This window comes from Barbatula barbatula, assembly GCF_947034865.1.
Source record: "Barbatula barbatula genome assembly, chromosome: 9".
NCBI lineage: Eukaryota > Metazoa > Chordata > Actinopteri > Cypriniformes > Nemacheilidae > Barbatula > Barbatula barbatula.
The window spans coordinates 1648365-1655134 of record NC_136772.1 but is presented as its reverse complement, the minus strand read 5'-3'; positions in this window follow the sequence as shown (position 1 = coordinate 1655134).

The following is a 6770-nucleotide window of genomic DNA, read 5'->3' as shown; positions in this document are numbered from 1 at the left end:
CACGTGGATAAAATAATACAATATATGTTTTCGCCGAAGTATTACCCCGCCCTTACTTGAACAATATTATAGATTCCCAAACATCAACATTTATTTATTTAACAGAGGCTTTCTTAAAGCAATAATCCCTGCTTCTGCCTCTCTATCGCCATCTCTGTTCAAAACATCAAATTGCAGGTGCAAATCTTTATGTGTTCACTGACATTTCCCACAACATCCAACCTGACAATTCAAATAACAAATCATTATTATATACTTACAATTGTGAATTGGACCCATGTAAGACGACAGAATTGTTTCATTTCAACCAAAAGTTACGGATTGCAGTTTTAAGTAACTTACAAACAAGAGAGAAATAAGCATCATCAACAAAGCTCCAAAGCAAACACACCAACAAATCTTTAAAATACCATCTCATCCATTAATGCACTCATTCAACCTCTAATAAAGCGTTAAAAACCGCACTGGAGTTGAACGTTAAACGCCAGCGTTTGTCAGCGTAATGTGATTTTGTTTTGCTGTTGTCATTACGGTGACAGTCTGTGTGTTGCCTGCCAGCGTATTATCATAATGAACAGAGTCCATCGCCTGCGCTCGGATTTTCCCTGTTGACTGTCAATCACCGTAACACGGCGCTGCTCCCGAGATCAGATCACATCGCTGGCTAAGTACAGATCAGACTCGTGCTGACAAATGCTAAAAACACACATTTACATGGACTGTACTGGCGTGACACTGATGATAAGAAAAGACAAACAACTTACAAACGATTATGGACTTGAAATGACCCGCACGCAAATGAATCAAATCGAGCGTTCTGCAAATCAATGCGTGCTGCTTCACCGCATGTAGATGCACTTCACCTCTTTATGGGTTTACAATGGATCTTTTACATCATGACATATGACGGGCTCTTTGTCAGACGTCGTTCGCGATCACAACATTGTGCATTTACACAAAGAAACACAAAGAGACGTCCGCACATTAAACCGCATCCCAGCACAGTTCCAATCTATATGATCATTATAAATCCATAAAGTACCTCAACTTGTGTCCTAAATAATGAAATTCCAGTACCACTGACTTAAAAATGAAAATGCTAAAATATGGATTAGTCTACGCATCAATGCACACTTACGTGACTCAGAAATGATCCGGGCCTACATCAAGGATAATGTACACAGGTGCATTTAAACAAAAAAACTGTCACTCAAAGAGAGAGAGGGAAGGAAAAGGGTGAATAGACAGACAGACAGTGTCTAAATGAGCTGGTGGAGAGAAGGGGGGGTTGGGGGGTGTCAAGGATTCATGGACCTTCATCTTTGCAGTAGAGCAAACGCATCTCTCAGTATAGCAACAGACAGCTGCAACCTCTTCCAAATGCACTCCAGCTCAGATCTGTGAAAGAATTGTCAGCGCGAGCAGAATCGAACACAAGATAACACAACCAGCTGCCACGAGAGAGACAGAGAGAGAGAGAAATTTGTCCATCTCCCCTGAGGTCCCTCCACTACGTTGGGATGAAACGCACGGAAGCAACGCTTAACATATTTGCTTAAAGATGACAAGCCGTTACTACTGATTTCATTTGAGTCAGGCTTTTGTCTGAAATGTAGACAGGGGGTACCGAATAAGATTTGTTACACAGCCTGACAAATGTATCCGTCTGTACAGATGAGTGTTTCATCAATTTGAAACGGCCCCCGAGATCCCCCAAGGTGCTCATCCGCCTGCGAGCCGAGTTACTATGAAGTTTCCTTTAATTGTCACCATTAGATTGAGATAAAACCTGTCATTCTCATTTATACAAACAATCCCAGGAGGCCCAGGCCACTTACACGCCTAACGCACCAACCAGCTCGTCTTTCACCAACGCTGGGCTTGGAAGAAAAATACCTGCTTGCCTGAGGATCTGTGGTACAGTCGGCATTTTAGTCGGTGCATCGTTTTGGAAATAAAGAGCAAAATTCTATTAATTATAAACAATGCAGAAAGTATGGGATCGTATTTAAACCTTTTCCTCGGATAGATTTCTAGAAACATCCATACGGTGATATCTACAACCCCATGAAAATTACTCATATTGTGATATAAGTTTGTGGTCATAACCGCCCACCTGTACCTGACGTGGCAAGACAAACACTCAACAGTGAATTTTTTTTTCACTGTACTTTCTGTAACTAAGATCAAGATTACAATTATTAAGAATCAAACCGATTGTCATGAGAATAAAAAAACATCTCAATAACCCACGTCAAGCCATGATGAGTAATACCTCCCAAACAAATCCCAACCTGACGCATTTGCTTTAAAAACACATACCTGCCAAACACAGTCATCACAACACCACTAAGATTACACATAGAGATCAATACAATGACTTTAAAAAACGTACATTATGTGAACATTTTTATAGTGTACAAAGAGTTTATGTCAAATCTATTTTGCACTTTACTCCAAAACCCCTGAAACGTTAATGGCCGAACATGAATATGTACAAGATGTACAGTATTAATCTGATGAACAACAGTTTGTGCACAATATAAAAACATATTTAAATTTAAGATGAGATTGTAAAGATATATGGCTATATAAATACACAATATAATTTCCATAAACATAAAAAGTCAACAAATATTTATCCAATCAGCTCTTCACTAGTTTATTTTAAATTACCAATATTCAAAAGTCTCCCGATTAATATAAGGTGAAAAACATCACGTATAATAACCACAAAAGAGAAAAAAAATTGATTTAAAAACATATCTCACTTTGCTGTAACCAGTTTTCGCCATACACTAATATTTCTACCAGAAAATCTCTCTGTTGTCTATTTTTAACTGTCTATGCTGTGATTAACAGATTTGCCACATTGTAAATCCTGTTTGCGAAGAAAGTGTGTCAAAGCCAATTAACTGAATTACGCAGGCAGCTAAATAAAAAACACATTCATATTACTTTCAGAATACATCATCAACTAATGAACAAACGCTATCACTATATGTTTGCATCTTGTCACAATATTGCCAAAACGGCACACTGCGTGCATGCGTCTGCTAATTGGCGCATCAGTGGCATGTCGGCATGCGTCTTCTGTAGGTTTGTGTAAATAGCCGAGCGCCTGTAGCTCTGTGCTCGGATGTCAACACCAGATACATCAGATCCATCAAGAAAAGAGGGTGCTGAAAAGGGGAGGGGTCGGCATCTGTCATCACACAAACCGCAAAACTCGACATGAGGTTTCGTGTCAACCCGGCGCACAAAGCCAAGCGTACACACGCAGACAGACGTGCCGTGCAATCAGGAGCGTGTGAAGCTGTCATGTCACTTAACATGCTTATAAAGCCCAGCCTGGGGTTAAATCAGGACCGAGTTAACACCAGCAGCGTTTTCACACATCTGTACATCCGCAAGGACACGCTTCAGCAGCCATCCAGCACGGACAGAACAATAATATCAAAACAAGCTTTGCATAATATTAGTTAAAAACAACCCCATCTGAAACTTGAAATAACTGCATAGCTCTGCCCTCGGACGATGTTCAAAATAGGTCACCGATGCCCGTCGTGTTAATAGACCCCTGAAAAGTGTTCGGACATTACACATCTAATGGCATATTAGACTTCCCCAAAGGAAAAAAAACACATGCTCGACGTCCACTTCGATTAAAACCCAACACGCAAAAACACTCTACGGTAATGAAAACGCTCATCGGGTATCATGCTTCTATTGATAGAGTTGAAGAGGCTTGGAAAACACACTTCAGTCTTAGGCAGGCCATTTAGATCGTGTTTTTAAATACAAACATGCAAACGAAAGTGGTATATGAATAAAAAACTATTACCATCACGAGCCGTTTCTGTTGATTTGGACGAGTGATGGCCAGAACCAAATGTCAAAATGCGTTTCCTTTAAAATAAATCAAAATTCAATTGTCCTGAAAACTATGAGTTTGCGATGACAGGGGCGTAACTGTCAACAAATCAATAGTTTCTGACCTCAAGCATTGAGCCCGACAACGTCGGCAGAACTGTGGCTCGCTGCTATTAAAAATAGAGAAATAAATGTCCACGGGTAGTGTGATTTAAGAGCAAGAATAGAAAAAATGCTAAATGTGCACGATGTAGGGAACACATCAAAAATGCATGCAAATAATGTTCAAGCACTACATAAAATGTCCATGTAATATACTATCCCGACTGATGGATGAAGTCCTGTATTCAGGATGAAAAATGTATGCAGTTACAAACAGTCATACGCTTTGATAACTTCTCTATGCCAGCTATGTGTTAAAAAGTGAATGTGGAACATGTAACCTAAACTATTCAGGTTAATTCAGACCGATTTATTAATATAACTCTTAATACATAATATATTAACATCTAAGTTAAGTGTTTAAGTACAATTTGAGGTTACATGACAAAATATTAGTACAGTGTAGGAGGAAAAATATATTTTAAATATTGTGAATACAAGACGTATTTATTGTATTATTATTATCTGTCATCTATAATAATTAAACATCTGCAAACTAGATCTCAAACTGATCACTGAATTGTTTTGTTTGCATAATTACAAACAAAGCGACTCTAGTTGCATGATGGATTAACTCAAACATTCATTTCGTCCTAAAATTAGGACATAAAATAAAGCTTACTTTTGTCAAATATATAACGAAAATGTTATTCAATGCATTTCTCTTAAACTCTCCACACACAAGGAAGTTCGTCATTAACTTGACAGCAAGTCGATTTCTGTCAATTTAAGACAAACGCACTTTTATGCAACTGTCATGCAAATTGCAAACGCTTTATCTATATATTCCACACAAGAACTACATTTAACGCCGTAGTTGAGCGTGTCATTATATATATTTTTAGCATTTTAATGCAAGCCCAAAGAGTGAACGTCCATCCTTAATCTGCATTCTTACAGGTTACGTGATACAAGAAAAGCACTAAACATTAGCATTACATCACTAAAACACACACACACATGCACAAACACACTCTTATGCCTAAAAAATACATAAGTCAACGTACCATGTACACTGGAGCTAGTGATCATCTTTTTTCAAAGGCGAAAACGGTGGATGAAAAGCCGAATGTGAATTCCAAAGGAGCTTCTGTCTTTCTTACGGCACTTTCCCTCTCCGCTATCGGATTACAGTGCTGTGAAAACCAGGCCTGTCCGTCAGGTACACATTTAACCTACATGCATGTCATTAAGAAGGAAAAAGCAACAAAAGCTCTTGGACAGCATGTGAGAGAGGAGAGAAAGCGGAGAGAGAGATAGAGAGTGTGTGCGAGAGAGAGAGAGAGAGAGAGAGGGGAAGGGAAAAGAAACACATGACCGCGACAGAGAGCCCATGTCAGTTTTTCCTCCCAGTCTGTGGCTCAAAAACTCACCGGGTTTAAAGACAGATATCGCCTTCGAAATGACACGAAGACAGTCGCCACTCGTCATTACACTTAATGTATTTTCCTTTTCTCCTGGAAAAGGTCATTTTTGGGATGCGCAAAGATGAAAACTTTCTGGGAAGGATGCATGCATAATGCGCCGCGCGCACCGAAAAGTTACAAAGTAACTATTCAAACGTCACTTTCCCACCCGAGATCGGATGTTGCCGTAATAAATCATAGCGAACTATTACTGACCGATGTCAAACTTCACCCGCCTGCACATTTAACAACCCCCAAAACACCTCGCGTCAAAATAAGCATCGCACGGATGTAGATCGCAATACGAAAGGGGCTTCATCCCCATCCGGCTGGGGCACGGACAGACCGGGCATGCATCGCGCTCCTCTCCCTCCCGTAGGTCGTCCGTCGCCTCTCCTTCTTTTTAAATTCCCATATGCTTGAAAATCGCCGGGTTAACTCTTACCTGTTTGTACGACAGGATAAGCTCTCGGGTTAGAGCCGCATCGGTCCGACGGGCGCGCCGGTGAACGCTCGTGCGGGTTACGCGCAGATGCTGGCGATTTGAAACCATTCCAAGTTAGTGTGGGGAGGACTGACCACTGCCTCTGCCATGTTGGAATTTCAAACCCCGAACAGCTGCTCTGGAGAAGCACAGCGTGCCGCAGACTGCGCATGCGCATGAGGGGAGAGCCAAATTCAAAGGAGGTCTGCGGGTTCGGGTCTGCTGTATTCTTGAAACGGTTCATTGTACAAATACTTGTTATTATAACAAATAGATAAAGCGCAAAGGAAGTGGCTAAACTCAACGCAGGTGTTTTATTGGAGAGCAACGTTATGAGGGGACTAGATCTGAGAGAAAACAATGAGATATGAAAAACGTGTTTTTAGCTAGTAATTGATTTATGAAAGCAACAAGGCATAAAGGATCTTAAGAGGTTCTTTGTCAGAAGGTTTAATAAAGAACCTTTAACATCCACTGATCCTTTCTGATGCACCTTCGCATCCTCATAGCAATGCCATGGAAACCACCTACAACTGCACAGGCAAACACCAGCTACGTTTAATAAAATTCAGAACCTAGTATACAAATAAAATATATATCCCGTATACAATTTGTATAATATATTATTTTGCTCGTCTAAATGCTACTGTTGAATATCTTGTGGTTAATTAGATGTGTAGACATCTGTTATCATCATTGCTTCCAATATATGAAATGGAAAAAAAGAAAATCCTTTCCAAATCTGCATACATAACTCGAAATCTAACTTCGTGGTAAACAAATCCCTTTTTACACAAGTTAGCATCAAAATAAAGCGTTTTCTTGGAATCACATCTTGGTTTTGA